This window comes from Myxine glutinosa, chromosome 1 (assembly GCF_964187855.1).
Source record: "Myxine glutinosa chromosome 1, kmMyxGlut1.1, whole genome shotgun sequence".
Lineage (NCBI taxonomy): Eukaryota > Metazoa > Chordata > Myxini > Myxiniformes > Myxinidae > Myxine > Myxine glutinosa.
This window is the reverse complement of record NC_136261.1, coordinates 441322524-441345742: the sequence shown is the minus strand read 5'-3', so window position 1 is coordinate 441345742 and position 23219 is coordinate 441322524. Positions and strand designations below refer to the sequence as shown.

Sequence of the window (23219 nt, the reverse complement as noted above, 5' to 3'; positions counted from 1 at the left end):
GTGACGCACGCTGAAAGAGAGTACTCAGTTTTCACTCTGGTTTCTTTCTTGTTGTACACCGCTCCTTTCCTATGCCATCTCCAGGCATTGCAAATCGTCATTGCCGGGCACCAAAGGGGGCTCGGCAGTGACGCACGCTGAAAGAGAGTACTCAGTTTTCACTCTGGTTTCTTGCTTTCTTGTTTTCTTGTTTTCTTGCTTTCTTGGTTGTCCGGGCGATATCTCAGCCATCCTTTGAGCTAGGAAGCTGAAATTTCGGCACAGTAGTGAGCAAGTCCTTTGTCAAATACAGTATTTTTTGTTTTTTGAATAATCAATAAATTGAGGAGTTATTTAATTATTAGCGTTTAATTAAGTACTTATTTAATTAATTAAATTTCATTTCTCTTCTGACCATTATTAACTCAGGCACCTTTTGAGTTAGGAAGCTGATATTTGGACATGCCAATGACCAGGTGATTTGGCTGCAAAGGATATTTTTGATTTATTAATTAATCAATTAATCGATTAATTATTTAATTATTCGATTAATGACAAAAATCTTTTTTTTTTTAAGTTACAGATTCTGATGAAATAGTGGTAGTTTATGTGTTCTCTGACCAAATTGATTAATAATTTAATTTTTTTATGATTATTATTTATTTATTTTCATTATTAATTGTACACCGCTCCTTTCCTATGCCATCTCCAGGCATTGCAAATCGTCATTGCCGGGCACCAAAGGGGGCTCGGCAGTGACGCACGCTGAAAGAGAGTACTCAGTTTTCACTCTGGTTGTTTGTTTGTTTTCTTGGTTGTCCGGACGATATCTCAGCCATCCTTTGAGCTAGGAAGCTGAAATTTCGGCACAGTAGTGTGCAAGTCCTTTGTCAAATACGGTATTTTTTGTTTTTTGAATAATCAATTAATTGAGGAGTTATTTAATTATTAGCGTTTAATTAAGTACTTATTTAATTAATTAAATTTCATTTCTCTTCTGACCATTATTAACTCAGGCACCTTTTGAGTTAGGAAGCTGATATTTGGACATGCCAATGACCAGGTGATTTGGCTGCAAAGGATATTTTTGATTTATTAATTAATCAATTAATCGATTAATTATTTAATTATTCGATTAATGACAAAAAAATTTTTTTTTTTAAAGTTACAGATTCTGATGAAATAGTGGTAGTTTATGTGTTCTCTGACCAAATTGATTAATAATTTAATTTTTTTATGATTATTATTTATTTATTTTCATTATTAATCATTTATTTATTTTCTTTCTCATTTGGCCAATATCTCAGGCACCTTTTGAGCTGGGAAGCTAATAGTTGGACATGAGTGACCAAGTGATGTGGCTATCAAGGATATTTTTGATTTATTGATTAATCATTTCATCTATTAATTATTTATTGATTAATCGATTAATTATTTATTGAGTAATCAATTAATTATTTAATTTTTTATAAATGACTTATTTAGTTAAATTTCTAAAAGATACATCTTCGGATGAAGCACTAGTGGTTTAGTTATGCGATTAGCCAATTGATTATGAAAATATTTTGTGATAATCTTTTATTGATTTTAATTATACAATTAATCAATCAATTAGTGTACACGTCTCCCTCCCAATGCAGCCTCAATGAGCTGCACTGCGGTATTGCCGGGCGCCTGAGGCGCCCCGGCAATGCCGCGCTGCAGCATATTTAATTATTTGGCATGGGGCGGTGTACTTTGAATGTATTTGTACTTGTCATTTATTTATTTTCTTTCTCATTTGGCCAATATCTCAGGCACCTTTTGAGCTGGGAAGCTAATATTTGGACATGAGTGACCAAGTGATGTGGCTATCAAGGATATTTTTGATTTATTGATTAATCATTTCATCTATTAATTATTTATTGATTAATCGATTAATTATTTATTGAGTAATCAATTAATTATTTAATTTTTTATAAATGACTTATTTAATTAAATTTCTAAAAGATACATCTTCGGATGAAGCACTAGTGGTTTAGTTATGCGATTAGCCAATTGATTATGAAAATATTTTGTGATAATCTTTTATTGATTTTAATTATACAATTAATCAATGAATTAGTGTACACCTCTCCCTCCCAATGCAGCCTCAATGAGCTGCACTGCGGTATTGCCGGGCACCGAAGGCGCCCCGGCAATGCCGCGCTGCCGCACATTTAATTATTTGGCATGGGGCGGTGTACTTTGAATGTATTTGTACTTGTTGTACACCGCTCCTTTCCTATGCCACCTCCAGGCATTGCAAATCGTCATTGCCGGGCACCGAAGGGGGCTTGGCAGTGACGCACGCTGAAAGAGAGTACTCAGTTTTCACTCTGGTTTCTTGTTTGTTTTCTTGGTTGTCCGGACGATATCTCAGCCATCCTTTGAGCTAGGAAGCTGAAATTTCGGCACAGTAGTGAGCAAGTCCTTTGTCAAATACGGTATTTTTTGTTTTTTGAATAATCAATTAATTGAGGAGTTATTTAATTATTAGCGTTTAATTAAGTACTTATTTAATTAATTAAATTTCATTTCTCTTCTGACCATTATTAACTCAGGCACCTTTTGAGTTAGGAAGCTGATATTTGGACATGCCAATGACCAGGTGATTTGGCTGCAAAGGATATTTTTGATTTATTAATTAATCAATTAATCGATTAATTATTTAATTATTCGATTAATGACCCAAAAAATTTTTTTTTTTAAGTTACAGATTCTGATGAAATAGTGGTAGTTTATGTGTTCTCTGACCAAATTGATTACCAATTTAATTTTTTTATGATTATTATTTATTTATTTTCATTATTAATCATTTATTTATTTTCTTTCTCATTTGGCCAATATCTCAGGCACCTTTTGAGCTGGGAAGCTAATATTTGGACATAAGTGACCAAGTGATGTGGCTATCAAGGATATTTTTGATTTATTGATTAATCATTTCATCTATTAATTATTTATTGATTAATCGATTAATTATTTATTGAGTAATCAATTAATTATTTAATTTTTTATAAATGACTTATTTAATTAAATTTCTAAAAGATACATCTTCGGATGAAGCACTAGTGGTTTAGTTATGCGATTAGCCAATTGATTATGAAAATATTTTGTGATAATCTTTTATTGATTTTAATTATACAATTAATCAATCAATTAGTGTACACCCCTCCCTCCCAATGCAGCCTCAATGAGCTGCACTGCGGTATTGCCGGGCGCCGGAGGCGCCCCGGCAATGCCGCGCTGCAGCATATTTAATTATTTGGCATGGGGCGGTGTACTTTGAATGTATGTGTACTTGTTTGTTTGTTTGTTTGTTTTCTTGTTTGTCCGGACGATATCTCAGCCATCCTTTGAGCTAGGAAGCTGAAATTTCGGCACAATAGTGAGCAAGTCCTTTGTCAAAAACGGTATTTTTTTTTTGATTAATCAATAAATTGAGGAGTTATTTAATTATTAGCGTTTAATTAAGTACTTATTTAATTAATCAAATTTCATTTCTCTTCTGACCATTATTAACTCAGGCACCTTTTGAGTTAGGAAGCTGATATTTGGACATGCCAATGACCAGGTGATTTGGCTGCAAAGGATATTTTTGATTTATTAATTAATCAATTAATCGATTAATTATTTAATTATTCGATTAATGACCAAAAAAAATTTTTTTTTTAAGTTACAGATTCTGATGAAATAGTGGTAGTTTATGTGTTCTCTGACCAAATTGATTACTAATTTAATTTTTTTATGATTATTATTTATTTATTTTCATTATTAATCATTTATTTATTTTCTTTCTCATTTGGCCAATATCTCAGGCACCTTTTGAGCTGGGAAGCTAATATTTGGACATGAGTGACCAAGTGATGTGGCTATCAAGGATATTTTTGATTTATTGATTAATCATTTCATCTATTAATTATTTATTGATTAATCGATTAATTATTTATTGAGTAATCAATTAATTATTTAATTTTTTATAAATGACTTATTTAATTAAATTTCTAAAAGATACATCTTCGGATGAAGCACTAGTGGTTTAGTTATGCGATTAGCCAATTGATTATGAAAATATTTTGTGATAATTTTATTGATTTTAATTATACAATTAATCAATCAATTAGTGTACACCTCTCCCTCCCAATGCAGCCTCAATGAGCTGCACTGCGGTATTGCCGGGCGCCGGAGGCGCCCCGGCAATGCCGCGCTGCAGCATATTTAATTATTTGGCATGGGGCGGTGTACTTTGAATGTATGTGTACTTGTCTTGTTGTACACCGCTCCTTTCCTATGCCATCTCCAGGCATTGCAAATCGTCATTGCCGGGCACCAAAGGGGGCTCGGCAGTGACGCACGCTGAAAGAGAGTACTCAGTTTTCACTCTGGTTTCTTGCTTTCTTGTTTTCTTGCTTTCTTGGTTGTCCGGGTGATATCTCAGCCATCCTTTGAGCTAGGAAGCTGAAATTTCGGCACAGTAGTGAGCAAGTCCTTTGTCAAATACGGTATTTTTTGTTTTTTGAATAATCAATTAATTGAGGAGTTATTTAATTATTAGCGTTTAATTAAGTACTTATTTAATTAATTAAATTTCATTTCTCTTCTGACCATTATTAACTCAGGCACCTTTTGAGTTAGGAAGCTGATATTTGGACATGCCAATGACCAGGTGATTTGGCTGCAAAGGATATTTTTGATTTATTAATTAATCAATTAATCGATTAATTATTTAATTATTCGATTAATGACAAAAAAAAATTTTTTTTTTAAGTTACAGATTCTGATGAAATAGTGGTAGTTTATGTGTTCTCTGACCAAATTGATTAATAATTTAATTTTTTTATGATTATTATTTATTTATTTTCATTATTAATCATTTATTTATTTTCTTTCTCATTTGGCCAATATCTCAGGCATCTTTTGAGCTGGGAAGCTAATATTTGGACATGAGTGACCAAGTGATGTGGCTATCAAGGATATTTTTGATTTATTGATTAATCATTTCATCTATTAAGTATTTATTGATTAATCGATTAATTATTTATTGAGTAATCAATTAATTATTTAATTTTTTATAAATGACTTATTTAATTAAATTTCTAAAAGATACATCTTCGGATGAAGCACTAGTGGTTTAGTTATGCGATTAGCCAATTGATTATGAAAATATTTTGTGATAATCTTTTATTGATTTTAATTATACAATTAATCAATCAATTAGTGTACACCTCTCCCTCCCAATACAGCCTCAATGAGCTGCACTGCGGTATTGCCGGGCGCCGGAGGCGCCCCGGCAATGCCGCGCTGCAGCATATTTAATTATTTGGCATGGGGCGGTGTACTTTGAATGTATGTGTACTTGTCTTTTATTGATTTTAATTATACAATTAATCAATCAATTAGTGTACACCTCTCCCTCCCAATGCAGCCTCAATGAGCTGCACTGCGGTATTGCCGGGCGCCAGAGGCGCCCCGGCAATGCCGCGCTGCAGCATATTTAATTATTTGGCATGGGGCGGTGTACTTTGAATGTATGTGTACTTGTTGTGCACCGCTCCTTTCCTATGCCATCTCCAGGCATTGCAAATCGTCATTGCCGGGCACCAAAGGGGGCTCGGCAGTGACGCACGCTGAAAGAGAGTACTCAGTTTTCACTCTGGTTGTTTGTTTGTTTGTTTTCTTGGTTGTCCGGACGATATCTCAGCCATCCTTTGAGCTAGGAAGCTGAAATTTCGGCACAGTAGTGAGCAAGTCCTTTGTCAAATACGGTATTTTTTGTTTTTTGAATAATCAATTAATTGAGGAGTTATTTAATTATTAGCGTTTAATTAAGTACTTATTTAATTAATTAAATTTCATTTCTCTTCTGACCATTATTAACTCAGGCACCTTTTGAGTTAGGAAGCTGATATTTGGACATGCCAATGACCAGGTGATTTGGCTGCAAAGGATATTTTTGATTTATTAATTAATCAATTAATCGATTAATTATTTAATTATTCGATTAATGACAAAAAAATTTTTTTTTTTTAAGTTACAGATTCTGATGAAATAGTGGTAGTTTATGTGTTCTCTGACCAAATTGATTAATAATTTAATTTTTTTATGATTATTATTTATTTATTTTCATTATTAATCATTTATTTATTTTCTTTCTCATTTGGCCAATATCTCAGGCACCTTTTGAGCTGGGAAGCTAATATTTGGACATGAGTGACCAAGTGATGTGGCTATCAAGGATATTTTTGATTTATTGATTAATCATTTCATCTATTAATTATTTATTGATTAATCGATTAATTATTTATTGAGTAATCAATTAATTATTTAATTTTTTATAAATGACTTATTTAATTAAATTTCTAAAAGATACATCTTCGGATGAAGCACTAGTGGTTTAGTTATGCGATTAGCCAATTGATTATGAAAATATTTTGTGATAATCTTTTATTGATTTTAATTATACAATTAAATCAATTAGTGTACACCCCTCCCTCCCAATGCAGCCTTAATGAGCTGCACTGCGGTATTGCCGGGCGCCAGAGGCGCCCCGGCAATGCCGCGCTGCAGCATATTTAATTATTTGGCATGGGGCGGTGTACTTTGAATGTATGTGTACTTGTTCAATATTGTTTTCAGTCATTTAGTAGTCAGATCATATCAATGCAAAAGTTGAATTTTCCTGATAATTTTACTAATTAGTATTCATTACACTGTCTGTTTGATATATGATGTGACCCAAGAACAGTTATGCATATGATTTGCATAAATTGAATATGTGATTACATGTAGTAGACTGTGAACATCCAAATATAAACTTTTTGTAACTGTCATTCAATACTGTTTTCAATCATGTAACAGTCAGATCTCGTTATCAATGCAAAAGTGGATTTTGTATACTTTGTGCTAATTAATATTCATGACACTGTCTGTATGATATATTATGTGACCTGAGAACAGTTATGCATATGATTTGCATAAATGTTATGTTATCATCAGTAGACTTTCAACACCCAAATATAACTGCCATTCTTTATTGCTTTTGAGCATGCTGATTCATAAGTCACATCTAATAAATTACTGTGAAACATTCAACTTTCTTGTTGCTAATGAATATTCATTTGTCTCTAATTTGCATAATCATTTCCCACATTTCAATCATAAATTGTCAAAACATACACGAAACATCACCTTTCTTCAATTTACAACTAGAAAAAAGATTTCTGCCCTGACGTAATCAAAATGTGAAAATTCAGAATTTCAAGAAAAATTAGCATATTTGCATAATTAATTACAATTATAAATATGAAATTTCAATACATGTCATTAATTTGACTAAGCTATCTTTTAGATTATATGACGAGCTACAAACATGCCAAATTTGATTGCATTTTCTCCATAAATGGGGGGAAAACTGAAAAAAATGAAAATTCCTTGAAAAATTTTGCATATTTGCATCATTAATTAGACAAATTAAGAATAACAATAGATATCATAAATTTGACTATGCATTCTTGTAAAATACATGATGGGACACAGACACGCCAAGTTTGGTCACATTCGGTCGATAAATGGCCGAGATCTGAGGGGGGGCAAATTAGCCCCCCCCACCCCCCCGGGCTATGCAGTTTCAAAATAGCCCGGGCTATTTAGGGTTAAGGCTAGTTTTGGGTTCACATGTACGTTCTATCTGCTTTGCCTTTGACACATATTGTTTGAAACAAGGCACATGACAATATAAATCTGCGGCATCTACAGTCACGTGAAAAAGTAAGTACACCCCATGTAAAGTTTTGACTTTTTCAACATATTTCAACATACAGCTATTTGATCTTCATTTCAACACTATTGATAGATAAATGTGATATAATATAACAAATATCATGAAACATTTACATTTTGTAGTCCATTGTATAATTTAAATAAACATAAATGCAAATTTCGCATGTGGAAAAAGTAAGTACACCCTTGGCTCTAATCGGTGGTATTGCCCACTTTGGCAGAAACAACCTCAAGTAGGCATTTCTTTTAACTGTCTACCAGTCTCTGACATCGACTGGGAGAAATGTTTGCCCACTCCTCCATGCAGAATTATTTCAGCTGTGCGATGTATGAGGGGTTTCTTGCATACACAGCTCGTTTCAAATCCCCCCACATCATCTCGATGGGATTTAGATCCGGGCTTTGACTGAGGCATTCCAGAACCCTCCATTTCTTTCTTTTCAGCCATTCCTTGGTGGACCGACTGGTATGTTTAGGGTCATTGTCATGTTGCAAGGTCCACCTTCGGTTGAGCTTCAAGTTTCCGACAGATGGCCTCACATTATCCTCAAGCACCCTCTGGTACAATGAAGAATTCATAGTGGATTATATGATGGTGAGCTGCCCAGGCCCTGATGCAGCAAAGCTGCCCCAAACCATAATATTTCCACCACCATTCTTTACAGTGGGTATCAGGTTCTTGTGGTCAAATGCTGTCTTTGGTTTTTGCCAAACATGTCTTCTGATACGGTGGCCAAATAGCTCTACCTTTGACTCATCTGTCCAGAGCACATTGTTCCAGAAGTGTTGGTCTTTGCCGAGGTGTTCATTGGCAAACTTTAGTCTTGCCTGATGTTCTTTCTGGACAGCAAAGGTTTCCTCCTGGCACATCTCCCATGTAGATTAAATTTGTGCAGCCTCTTTCTAATGGTAGACTCATACACTTTGACATCAACAGTGGCAAGAGCTATCTGTAGGTCCCGTCATGACATTCTGGGGTTCTTAGAGACTTCTTTCAGCATCTTGCGGTCTGCTCTCAGGCTGAAATGGCTGGGGCGGCCTGGCCTGAACAAGTTGGCAGTTGTTTGGAATCTTCTCCACTTGTAGATGATCTACCGGACAGTCGAATGATTGATTTCAAATTGTTTGGAGATCTTTTTAAATCCCTTCCCAGACTCGTAGGCATCTATAACCTTCTATCTGAAGGCCTCAGAGAGCTCTTTTGATCTAGGCATGGTGACGCCGCACACTTCAACAACAAAGAGCAAACCAAACTAAATGTCTGAGGTTTACATAATAGTATAGGCATATTTGGAATTTCGTGTATTTTTTTTGTTAAAAGCAAAAACTCAATTGATTTTGTAAGAAGGTATCATAAGCTTCAAAAAAAATTAGGGTGCCATTTTTTCTGAACATTCTAAGACTATGAAATCCAAGATGGCGTCCAAAATGGCCGCCGAACACTAATAATGCGATATCTTCGCGAGTACATGTGATACAATTACAAATAAAGTGTCTAAATATATGTTTTCTGAGACCAGGAATCGAATGGAATCATCAAATTTATGTTATATGTATGATCTACATGCCAAATTCCAAAATGGCCACTGCGCACCCGCAATGTAAACTATACCTTCTCCCTTCGCATGTAATTACAAACAAAGTATCTATTTAAAGACATGTATTTTTCACAAAGAATACATAATTAACAAGCCAACAAACAGATCTAAATAAAATGAAATACTTGAATTACTGTTCAATCTCTTAAATCGATTAAACAGGAAGATGCAAAAGTCATACTGATTAAATGCCTGGCTTTCATTTAGTATTTTTAACAATGGATATCAAGTGAATTATAATTTTGTGAATGTCATAGAAAGTAACACCTCAATCTTCACAGTCTTCATTTATCCCTGGTTGGACAGTTTTGTTGTTGTAGCTGAAAACCTAGCATCCACAAACTTCCGTACATGGGATATTGTTCTTGCGACAGCTGCACCTTCCTTCGCATCCACGTTTGCACCCGCACTTTATGAGGTGCAATACTGCTTCAGGAGCTGGTGGATTCAAACAGCGAACTGGAGAGAAGTTCTCAGTGCGGATGGCTCTCAGTGCGGTGTTTGAAAGTGACATCTTCATGTTTTGTTTCATAGGTGACCTGCCGATCAGACTTGTATTCACATACGAAATGTTGTGCCAGCACAGATGCACTTTGGTTCATAGATTCGGCCCTGCTGATTGTTTTAACATGATGTAAACCTTGGATAGCAAGCTTGCAGAGGAGTTGAAGCAAAGCAGGTGGTTCATAATTATCAAATGTTCCTTCGAATTTCCACGGGGTTGCGCTTGCAATGTCTCTTCTCAGTATTTTAGATGCTTTCAGAAGGACTTTCACATCTTCTCTTCGGGCTTTTGTATCAGAGGCCAACGCACCAGCTAACAGGGTTTCCTTGGATTTTGTAGAAAGTACTTGCTCAGGTTTGGTTTTGTCTGGAGGCCTGGTGAAGTGCACATCAGCGATGTTGTCCAAAATCAGTTGCTTTAAGTATGGTTTGTATCGCGGATTGTCGGGTAAAGGGAACCCATTGGCTTCTAGCAAACCAACATATGATTGTTCAATGTCGTTCATATTCAAAGCTGAACTGTTAGATGGGTTATTGATTTCAGTTTCCACCATGTCGAGCATCTCCAGGTCAGACACTAACTGTGCAAAATGAACATGCTGTTTTGGAGGTCTGTTAGCTTTTTCTATGTCTCGTTTTGCATGGCCTAAGCACAGAAGGTGATACTTCATGTCCTCAGCAACTGCTGTAAGAAGATCAGATGAGCCTACAACATTGCTCAGTCTAACTTTCAAAAGTTTTCTGTCTGTTTGTTGACCAATGGCTTTGAGCTGAGCTCCCATGTTTTCAGTTGAGACGTCGTGCAATTTGTCTGCTTTGTCTTCCTGACAAATGACACACATCTCCTTGTCGAAAGCCTGACTTCTGGTAGATCGCTGTGATGTGGAAGCACTTGTAGATGCAGCATCAGATTTTTTCGGTCGTCCTTTTGTCTTCTGTTTTATATAACTGACGCTGCCTGTCGCTTGTCCTTTCTCATATCGGGTCTTGGCTCGTTCAATGCATGTTTTATGTGTGAGATCCTTATAACATGTCTTGTGGTATGAAAAACCATTCTGTAACAGTTCATGGGCTGACAAACCTTTTATGCGATTCTTTAATGTAGAGAATTCTGTTTCCCCATATGAACATCGAACATCAGTTGTTGTAATTACTTTCTCTACTGAAGGCAAAGAAGGACGAAGCACATAGTTTGTATAATCTGTTTGCTTGCTGCTCAACTGGCAAATAAAGCATAGTTCAAAATCCACCGTTTTTGACTTCTTGTTCGATGAAGACTCTGCCATTTTGGTTAATCTAAGGTCTCTAAGCTATGTTATCCTGGGTGATGGTTGCTGTGGGTACTTGCAGCCTGCAAAAGAAGAAAAGAATATGTTAGTACACCATAAAATGGACAAGTGGAACCTTAACACTATAAAGCGAACAAACTGCTGCCGGTGACTGGATTCGAACGTCAATTTTCCGGCCGCCATGTTGAAATCAAAAAGGCAGCCTCTGTCTGAAATTGTGCAAAATAAAAAGATTAGTAGTCAGGTGGAAGTTATTGTTATTATAGTCACCTCTATATACAAGTTCCAAGCAGTTCATGCTGAAAACAAAAATATTTAAACCACATTAAGTTAATTTTAGCATCAAATTTAGGGCGTTTTGCTACGGTGGTGGACATCTTGGATTTCAGGCCGTTAGAATGTTCAGAAAAAATGCCACCCTAAATTTTTTTAAAGCTTATGATACCTTCTTACAAAATCAAGTGAGTTTTTGCTTTTAACAAAAAAAAATACACGAATTTTTTTTCCATGACAAATATGCCTACAGTATAAGACAGGTTCCTCCAAGATCTTCTCTGACGATGTTCTAATTATTTGCACCTGAGCTGGTGCACCTGATTCTAATTTTAGGTATTTGAAGTAGTGATAAATGTAGGGGTGTACTTACTTTTTCCACATGCGAAATTTGCATTTATGTTTGTTTAAATTATACAATGGACTACAAAATGTAAATGTTTCATGATATTTGTTATATTATATCACCTTTATCTATCAATATTGTTGAAATGAAGATCAAATAGCTGAATGTTGAAATATGTTGAAAAAGTCAAAACTTTACATGGGGTGTACTTACTTTTCCATGTGACTGTACATCTTACAGGACTGCCTAAGTCTGCACATCTGACATACACATCATCTTTATGATAGTGTATTGCATCCAAAAACTTCTGTGAACTTTTGACCTTACAGAGTCTGACCTTTTCCTGCACCTGTTTCCCCTTTTGTTTGGCCAAGACCCTATCACATGCACATATGACACATTGACACAGTCTATATAATTTCAGTCAACAGCAGTGCTTGGTCCAGGACGAGGTATGGTGGAGCTCCGTGTGGATGGCTTGTGAGCTGTCAAGTCAGATAGTACTTCAGGTACCTCATCTGCAGCAGGTTCTTCAGAAATGGTTGGAAGGTTTCGTACATCAGTGTATTTCTTATAGCAAGAATATGTATTGTGGTATTTGAATTCAAAATCAGGTCCAAGAATTTTCAACCGTTTGCTAACATCATCATCTTTCACTTCCGCTACATCACGGACACGTTTTCTACCTGACCCCCCCCCCCCACCCCCACCCACCATGGAGCGGTTCTGTTTTCTTGCCTTTCTTCTGGCAAATAATACATCTTTCAGGGTGAAGAGGAGCGGGAACAGGCGTTGAAATAAGGAGGTTAAGTCCTTCTGGTGTGGTTGTCCAGTCGGTCTTTACGGAGAGACATCGTAAGAGTGTTAGATGAGTTTTCATGATTGATGGACTTCGGGTGGCAGCCATTTTGGATTTCGGGAACTTGGCAATGTCTAAAATGTTTTTTGATGGCACCACTGTGTCGGGAATACCTGAAAACAACAAAATAGACACTAAAATCATCAATCTACTACATTTGAATTAAAATTTATTCACGTTTTCTTGATTGATGGAATTTTGGTGGCGACAATCTTGGATTTCGGTAACTAGGCAACGTCTAAAATATTTATTGACAACACTACTGTGTTGGGCATACCTGAAAACCCAATAATATACACCAAAATCATCCATATACTACGTTCCTATCAAAACTTATCGGCATTTCTTGTTTGGCACTCGCCCTGTGGCGGCCATTTTGGAAAATGGCCATTTTTCAGCTTGTGCTACAAATTCAGGAATTCCACCTCATAGATAATTATTGAAGCTAGGGGTATCCCATACTCAAATCAACGGTCAAAGTCTATGCCTTCTAAGATGTATACGGGTTTCTATGCCAGGGCCTGGACTATTAATGAAGAGTAGGTAGGCAAGTTCTTTTTATACTTTGGAAAGGTGGCTCAGATGTTAAAATGGCCTAAGGAGTCTTGGACTATGTTAGTACAAAGTGTTCTGGTGGGTAAAGCTCAATATATCTATTCGGCTTTACCGATTGACCAATGTGCAGATTATGAGACAGTTGAGAAATCCATTCTCAAAGCCGATGAATTGGTCCCTGAAGCTTACCGGCAAAAATTTCGGAATGCCTGGAAGAGGGAGAGTGAGACCCATGTGGAGTTTGCCAGAGAGAAGGAAACTATGTTTTATGGGTGTTGTGACTCGAAACAGATTGGGGAAGACTAAACCGTTTACGACAATTGATTTTGGTGAAAGAATTTAAACAGTGTGTCCACGTGGACATTAAAGTTCATTTGCATGAAAAAAAAGTACCTGAGTTGTATGAGGCAGCAACAGTGGCAGATGACTGTGCCTTGACCCAGAGGATGGGGATTCACTAACCTAACTTCCTGCCTAGAGGTAGCCATGGGAGTTACATGAAATCAGATTTGAAGAGCAAATTCTCATGGATGCGGCCCAGAGAGGTGTATCGAGCAAAATCTTGGAAGTCCTTGCTGGAAGTCCGAGCTGTGTCCGTGTTTTTTTTGTTTTTTTACCTCTACCACCCCCACCCCGATTCCCACGCCTGCTCCCCCCAAGCCCTCTCCCTCCTACAGATCTCCCTATGTCCCTGCTCTCAAATGTTGTACTTGTGTGCTTCCCCCTCTCTCCCCAACTTCTCTCCCGCTCCCTTTATTTTGTCTTTTGTGTCCGTTTGTTGTTTTGTCATTAATGTTCGCTCTTACACGAGCCTCGATCGTATACAAAAAAAAGAGTGGTACCTCAAATTTTAGTGATCGAAAGACTGACTGTCCAAGGCAGACATACCTTCCAGTGGGCCCGAAGCAGACCACGGGATTTCCCTCCGGGCCTACTTGCGCTTTTTGCAAGAAACCTGGGCATTTGATCTCCCAATGTTACGCCCAGAAAATGAGAAATCAGGATCGGAGTCAGGCTACTGCAACCCCGAATGTGTTGGCCAGTGCGATAAATCGTCCTTGGAGGGCAGTGAATTGTGAAGGTCCCCGTGCCAAACTTACTACATCAGAGAACGACCTTATCCAAGAGGGTTACAAGCCTTTCATTTCCAAGGGGTTTGTGTCACTGGATGGGGATTTAACCAACCGGAGACCTGTTTGGGTATTGAGGGACCAATCTTTGATGTTCGAGGGCATTTTTCCATTGTTTGAAAAAACTGCAACTGGGATTAGTGTCTTCTTACAGGGGGTTGTTGCCTTCGTTAAAGCTTCTCTTCATGTGATCCATTTAAAGTCTGAGTTGGTGTCAGGACCTGTCACCGTAGGTTTACAAGCCACTCTTCATGTGGAGGGAATTAATTTTATTATCGGGAACGATTTGGCCGGTGGTCAATTTTACAAGTAATCCAATGTTGGTGGAAAAGCCCAGTATGGAAAATAACACAGCACAGTTAGAGCAGGAGATTCCGGGTATCTTTCCATCATGTGCAGTGACTCGTGGTATGGGTAAGAAGCGTTCTTAAGAGAATGAGAAGGAAGGTGATGTGGATTTTTTTTTTTTGTGTACAGAATCGAGGCTCGTGAAAGAGCGAACATTTATCAAACAAACAAATCAAACAAACAAGCAAACAAAGTATATAAAAAGGGGAGCGGCAGACAATATGGGGAGAAAAGGGGAGGAAGCACACAAACCACATTTGAGAGCAGGGACATCGTGAGATGTGTGGGAGGGAGAGGGCTTGGGGGGAGGCAGGATAGGTATAAAACGCAAGGACACCAAGGACTTCCAGGAAAGCAGTTGGTATTTCAAAAAAGTGGATTTGGGGTGAAATTAGCGGGGGTAGAAAAGATCAAGGTTTTGGATCGGGGAAGATAAGAGATGGTGGTGAACAGCTGTTTTAAAGACCTGGAGGGAGGAGTGGGATTGAAGAGAGGGAGGGAGTTTGTTCCAGAGGCGGGAGAAAAGAGGAATGAAGGAGTGAAGGTGAGCAGAGAGTCTTGATTTTGGCAGTTTAACCATAAGAGGGTTGCAGGCAGATCTTGTGCGACCTGTAGGAATATTTGGGGGACAGAGCACAGACAGGGCTGGGGGGGCAAGGCCGGAGAGGAGTCGGTCGAAGACGGAAAGGCCACCAACCTGCCTGCGGTGAGTAAGTGAAAGGCCCTCGGAGATAGCTTAATCGCGGGAGATTCCAATGATTCTGAAATGCTTTGGTTTCTACAGCGTGAAGCCGAGCTAGGTGTGAGGCAGGAGCATCAGCCCAGAGGGGAGAACAGTATTCCATTGAGCTGCGGATGAAAGCATTGTATGTGGTGAGGAGCTCAGGTGTGCCAAGGAAGGACTTCGCACGGCGGAGGATGCCCAGTCGGCGACTGGCTTTGGAGGCCAGATTTGAAATGTGGTTTTCCCAGGAAAGATCAATGGCAGATAGTGAGATCCAAAAGCTTGAGTGTCAGAACTTCTTGGAGAGGATTGTTGTGAAAGTGTATGGGAGGGTGATCCAGTCGGTCTTTTCGTAGAGACATAGTAAGACTGCGAGATTTGTCAGGATTGAAAGACATGTTCCACTTGTTTTACCAGTCTGTGATTTTGCCCAGGTCTGGAGAGAGTGAGGAGGCTGCAGACTGCCGATCTGAGGGATGAGGAATGGAGCGGCAGAGAGTGGAGTCATCAGCAAAGAGATAGAGAGGATTTTCAAGAGAGTCAGAGAGATCATTGATGAAGACCTGAAAAAGCACAGGGCCCAGAAGACTGCCTTGGGGAACTCCAGCCTGAACAGGAAGGGGAGATGAGAGAACCCCATTCAGGGCCACACGTTGACTACGACTAGAGAGTAAGTTTGCAAGCCATGCATGGAGATTTCCATGGATACCATAGGAGGAGAGTTTGGTGAGCAGAGCTGGGTGCCAGACCGTATCGAAGGCACGTGATGTCGAGGGAGACAGCTCTAATTTCTTGTTTGGCATTGAGGACCTCCCTCCATTTCTGAGACAGTAGAAGCAGCATGTCCAGAGTAGAGTGACCTGGTCTGAAACCAAATTGATGATCAGAGATCAAGCCATTTGATAATTGGAAAGATTTCATATCCGAAGCAATGATGGATTCCATGACTTTGCTGATAATTGGGAGAAGGCTGATTAGTCTGTAGTTGCAAGGATCTGTTTTTGCACCTTTTTCTGTAAAGCCGTGATGTTGGCTGATGTCCAGGCTGATGGCAGATAACCTTGAGCAAAAGAGAGGGTGAAGAGAACAGAGAGAGGGAGTGAAAGAGCGGCAGAGCAGGATTTTAGGACCCGTGGGCTGATGCCGTCAGGTCCAGTTGCAGAATCAGAGTCGAGGGTTGACAGAAACTTTTCCACCTTGTCAGGAGGAAAGGACACAGAGTCCAGGAGCAGCTGGGTACGACTGGGTACGGTGGGAGTGGGAGGCTCTCAAGAGTGGGATGGGTTTGGGACACAAGATTTAGAGGCAAACACAGAGTTGAGGCATTCAGCTTTTTCACATGCGGAGTCAGCTGTGTAGCCGTTTGAGGTAATGGAAGGGGATGGAGGGGGCAACAAACACTAGAAACGGATTTGATCAGGATTATTTATGAGGATATGGACAACTCCAAACTCTCCCCTCACTGATAATTGATCATAATGTGCCATTACATATTCACAATAACACAGACAGTGAGTGCTTTTGTGCTTTGAAGACCTCTCTTTATTGTGAAACTCTTCACAAATTCAATTTTCATGAAAACATAGGCAGCAGTCTTCTTCTGTTGAACAATTTTACAAGAAGGGTGTACTCTCCATATCACACATGACTATGAAACATGGACTACAGCAAATATTGAGGAAAAATTGATGCTCAAACTGCCCCTGAAAGATGCCATCTGAGCATAACCAAAAAGGGACAAGAAAATCAACTAAATTAGATGGAAAACAAAATTCCTAAACACTGGTAACAATCAAAAAACTTAAATGGAACATGGCTGGATACATGGCAAGGACAGAGACAAGAATTACAAACTGGCAAACTTGGGCAGACCCTGAATGAAGCACGATGAGATCCAAGATCAGATTGAGAGATTACGTTCTGTTACCATTTGACTTTTTGGCAACAATTTTTCAACAGTTCTCTATTATGAGAAAATGGAAAACCAAATTAATAAAGTTTACATTTTAAAAAAGATGCCATTTTCTTTAAACTTCGTTTGAGGAAGCAGATGGGGTTGGAATTTTGAGATTCTTGTTGTCTTCTGACACCAGTTTGTAGACATTGTTGTGGACATTCTGGTGACAGCCAGCCATATGGCTTTCATCAAGGGGTGCAGCGTGCTGGCTGGTTGTCAGGGGTTACAGATGGTACTCTGAGAAGTTGTGCTAACAAGGTATATGCTCAAAGGGATGTATGCTTTCATGATGGCTTTCTCTTTACTGGTTCACTGAATACCTTGCCTACTGTGGAGGATCGCTTACAAGGGGGGCACGTACAACCCTATATGGGTAAAGCTATGTGAATTTAACAAACGTTAATCAGCAATACTTTTCCCACAGTCGGAGCAACTTTTATGCGAGCACTCCAGCGTGGGTTGCACAATGCAAGTTCAAGCTCCATTTAGAAATAAAATCCTTGTGACAAATATAATATTTGTAAGGACGCTCTCGTTGGTTGTTATCTCCAAAGGTGAGTATTACGAGGTGGGAGGAAGTGCTCCCAGAACTCAAAATCTCCACCTCCTTTTTCAGTAAAGGATCATTATTCATGAACCAGTTTGTGAAACTTCATTCTCATGGCTTTGTTCTGAGCGATCGTTTTGGAATCCTCACTGCACCTCTGACAGCCTCCACCTGCAGCTTGTTTGTCATACTAATTCATGGAATGCTTTTTAAGTTTACCTCTGCACGGTATCAAAGCTAAAGTATTTTCCCATTCGTGTCTTTGCCAAATTTCCACTCGTTATTTTATTGTGTATGTGTTACTGTGTGTTTCTAGTTAGTGTTGGTTTGCAATTCGTGCAAATTTGTGAATAATTAATGATTTTATGTTCGGCATGGCCTGTTACTTGAGGCTTCCTTCCCCCCATCGGTGTTTTGTGAATTCAAGTTCTTTCCTTCGCTGTATTGCTTATTTCTTAGATTTTCTCTTCTCCCCCTAACTTCCCCGAACATCTACCCTTTGTCTAACGTTTTAAATAAACACACCCAAAATTTTCCTTCTATCCTTGAGGGCACATGTGCTTGTTGTCTCGCCCCACCCCTTTATCTCATTTTCTTCCACCCCTTCCTTCCATCTCCAGCTGAAACTCGCCTTTCAAATTCTAGTTTCCTCCATCTCATTTAACCCTTTCTCTTTTCTCTGATCCACGCCCTCACTTCAGGGACTTTTCCCAGATCGTTTTTCACGGTTTGGTTTGAATATTGTCGTGTGATTCCCCTTGGTTGTTACCGGGGGAATCATAGATATCCAATAGCGAGCCGAAGGCAATGCCCAAATGCAGATTTTATATATGCGGGGAAAGAAAGGGGAAGAGGGGGCTGAGGCTTTTACCTGAGTGATCCCGCTGAGCAGTCTTCAACCTGCGGAAAATAACTTGCACAAAAACGGATTTAAAATGTACGGAAAATAACGAAAGGATTTATTTAATACTAGCTGAAGGCACCCGGCATTGCCCCGGTTTCTTTATGAATGAATTTAATCTTCTGTACATAGGTCTGACGCGAGCCCAGTGTCAGTTAGTGCTCAACGATTCCTTGTTCTTTCTTCTGTCGGGCCCCGCGAGAGAGAATTTTGAAAGCATGTGTTGAAATCAGATATTCCTATTAAGTGCATAAGTTGTACTTCAAGGGATTTTGAAAGAAGAAGAAGATTTAATGTGAAATGGGCCCAGCCTGGCCGAGGCGGCCTCACCACACAGCCGATAACCTCCCCGGGGCCCGTCCCGACATTTTTTTGTTTCAGAGGTTTCCTCCTATCTTTCACCGTACAGGAGATTAGCGCATGCAGACAAACAAAAAACAAACAAACAAACAAACCAAAACTTTCTTTTATTGGTTCACGAGTTATCAAATAGTGACCACGATATTCGTCATGGGTGTGTGTCTGTCTGTCTGTCCGCAGCATAACTGCCCGATGATATCATACAATCTTGATGAAACTTGGGTGGGAGGTTGATATCATGATCTAGTTGTGTCCTGCCTAGAGTGGGCGTATTGCGCCCATTGTGGGTGGAGCCACGCCCAAAAAAGATGTCAGTAGTGTATATATGTTGCTTCTGGGACACTCTCATTTTCCCATTGACTTACATGTTAATTTTTCCCCTCCCTCATTGCCCCTAAACACCTCTATTTCTCTCACCCTGTTCTTTACGAACCTTCTAACCTTTTGACATGTTATCCTTATTCATTAGACCACTTAAACAATGGTCCTTCTGTGTGAACCTGTGATCCTTCTGACCTTATGGACCTTTTAACCGTTTACTCTTAATATCATCTGGTGAATCATCTTTGGCCCACTCACACAACGACCCTACAAATATTTGTTTATGCGTGGGAAATAATTTAATTCTCTTGCCACTCTCTTCACCATCTAATATATTAACAAAAAATATGTTTGAGTTTGGTTCTTTATTAAGATATTTTAACTGAGCTAAGATAAAATGGTAAACCTCCCTCAATGTTCTTGTTTGAGCGCCTCCAGTGCCACATACCATTTTTAAATTAAAGTATATATTTTCCTGACAACCATCAAAGTTTTCCGTCCACTCAAAAATATTTCCATCTTTTTTACCCAATTCACCGGTATTTAAATTAATTCTCTTATTTGTTTTGTAAATTGTTTTACCAGTTGTCTTTTCAATTATACCTATTTGATATTTTTCACATTCGTTATGTTTACCATTTATATACCAAGGTTGATTACACCTCCACTCTTTAGTCTGGTTGGTACTTGGTTCTATCATTTATATAATAGTAAAAAAGGCGGCGGTAGCCCGTTAAAATCCCCAACCCCCCCTTTTTAACTTATCACTTATATATATCTTATCACTTATATATATCTTATCACTTATGTATATCTTATCACTTATATATATCTTATCACTTATATATATCTTATCACTTATATACTTATATAACCATAAGGGAGACTATCAATTCCATTTTCTAAAATAAACCTCTTATCATCAAAAGCCCCCAATGCTTTCTTATTTATCTCTTCTGAATATAATTGATGTTTATAACTTCTTATTCCATTAATCTTTCGAAACTCTTCTTTCTTTGTTGTTAAACAGTTATAATAATCATTAAAGTTTATTGTTTCTTTAATGACATTTTTCTTTATGCCTTTTAACTTCTTATCAGTTTTTTCAACGTTATTCACAATGTATTTATAAGCATAAGCCTTAGACCTCAATCCCACAAATTCACTCATTACATTTCCTCCTAATTCATCCTTAAACTTTCCAATCACCTTTTTATTTTTAGAAGAGAACAACTCACTCTCTGGACTGTAATTACTAGTGTCATAGATATTAATGTCCTTTTTCATGTCTGAATAAACATCATCAGTATTAATTTGCAAAATAAAACTATCTGTATCCATATAAAGTAGATTAACATCATTTTGATATTTCTTCCTCAAGTTATTATAAAAGTAATCATACATTAATGACTTTGATAAATCAAGAATTGATGTTCCAATATAAATAGGTTTGTTCATTTCAATACTCTCTTTAATCAAATGGATCGCACAAAAGTTCTCAGTAAAGACCTCAGCTCTAGTAAAACTCGGTCTATTAATTAATTTTGATGCTTGTTCCCAAGATGTTGATAGTCTGATATTTTGTCTTTTCCTCACATTCTCCATGGTCTTACCAAAGACCGCATTATTCATCAATTTATAAAAGTCTTTCTCAAAATCAGTTTTTGACTCTGTTCTTCTTTGTGTATTAAAATCAATGTACCCCTTCAACCAATGACTTTGATTGAACTTTAGAACCCTATGGATCTTCTCTACTCTTAGACCTTTTGATAAATATTGTCGCAAATTTCTTTGGTGTAGAACATAATTTTTCTTGTTATATAATGTAGTAAGTAATTTTTCTGTTGATTCACCTATATTAAATGATTGTTGATAATCACTTAACCACTCCTTCTTTGGACTTTCCTTTTCACAAGCAAATGGGAGATCTTTGTGTAGGTTATGAAGTTCCTCTGGATATTTCAAATCGACCTCAAAATAATAACCAACCTTTGAATCATCCAATTCTTTTTGTGTAGAGATACATACATCTTGTAAAACCTTTTTGTAATCTTTTTCCTTTACCCATCTAAGTTTTCCATAAGGAAGAGCCTGAGACATTGCCCAGCCATACAGGTTGTTCACATCATAATACATCAAGTAGGAGCTCTCTACCGATGGATCATAATTTGGAATGTACTTGTTATTTGCTTTAGCATATCTCTTTGAACAGACTTGTGAAATTCCTCCTCTCTTTGCCTTTTCAATCATCAAAAGCATATCAACATCGGTTATCAAATCCAAATCTTGTTTTGTCATTTTTAACATCGCGCTCCAAGCCAATCCAGGAGCAGTGTAATAGTGAGCAGGATCCAATCCATATCCAGAATGACAGATTGTTCTGAAAGCCTCAAACACATCAGCCAACAAAAGCACATCAGTTTTGAGGTACAAATCGTGATACTCACCAAGATTCTTAATGTTATATTTTTTCCAAACATTTTGTGCGTGTACATAATCTTTATCAGATATATGACTATTATTTAATTTGTTATATAAATTTTCTTTTAAAGGAAGTTGTGTTTCATTGAATCTCTCAAATGAGTCCATATAGTCATAGGGGTAAATTCCCTTTTGTGTTAGAAAATCTTTATCTAAAAAATACTCTGAAAGACATGGAAACTCTTTTAGATTTTGAACCAAGTTAGCCAATGGACTTGCCATGAATTTAAATGTATCAAGAAATCTGATATGAGTAATAGGAGATGTGTGAATTGTTTTTGTGAATGAAATGTATTTCTGATCCGTGTTTGGAATTGCTGAGATACTTCCAGAAGTCTTTGAGAGTTCCTGGATAAATAGATGTGTATCATAATGAGCGTTGTTATGAAGAAAGACAGGAATGAAAGAGGGGAGTTGATAATTAATATTACAACTTTGATGAGCCGGACCTCTATATTTACCAGTGAGATGACAATGGTCTCTAACCTTTAGAACTTTACCAATTTTCTCCTCACAAATATGACAGACATTGTTTTTTATAAATTCTCTTTTTTCTTTACTTGTTAAGGACATTGGTTTATTGGTTTCTCTCATTATCTTGGTTAATCGAACACAGTCTTTTTCTAGTCGTTTCACAAACTCCTCTGGGGCATTTGAGCCTCTATACACCTCTAACTTGTTATATTTATCACCAACGGATGATTTGATATAATAACAAAAACCACAAGGAGTATGTTTTTGATATTTATTTGTGTATGATTCTTTTGGATCTGGAGAAGCAGTATCTATTTTTTCTAAAATACTTTCAAAATCAGCATATATAACAAATGGATGTTTTATTGTTTTCTTTTCATCTTTGAATGTGATCTTTGAGCCTTTTTTAGGCATGTTGATTACCGTTGATTTATGTTCACCACAATAATTTGAATGTTTATCTAATCTTTCTTGTGTATGGAAGAAGTTAAGACAACGCATACAAATATATATTTTATTTGTTCTTTTACATACTTGTGGTTTTATTAATTTTGTAATATCTTTGATGTATGTATAATGTGAATTTTCGTCTGAATTAAAATATAGAAGATTAATATGAGTTTGTTTACAATTGTCAGAAAGCTTTAAAACCTGAATGTTGTTTGTTTCTGTTAGACCATAAACATTAACTGATAAATTATTCAACTTTTCAAATTTAGGAATATCATTTAAAGTCATCGGAAACTTCAGATCTTTCGTATTTAATGTATTCTCAT

At 37.5% G+C, this 23219-nt stretch overlaps 1 protein-coding gene and 1 long non-coding RNA gene across 2 annotated transcripts in view; one reads left to right on the top strand and one right to left on the bottom strand.

Annotated features, from left to right (window-relative positions):
* Window positions 1-23219, bottom strand: part of LOC144889694 (uncharacterized) — a 798143-nt gene that overhangs the window by 15106 nt on the left and 759818 nt on the right. The window lies entirely within an intron of this gene.
* The window catches only part of LOC137418362 (E3 ubiquitin-protein ligase Midline-1-like), a 466393-nt gene that overhangs the window by 128388 nt on the left and 314786 nt on the right, over window positions 1-23219 (top strand). The gene's annotated exons all lie outside the window — the stretch shown is intronic.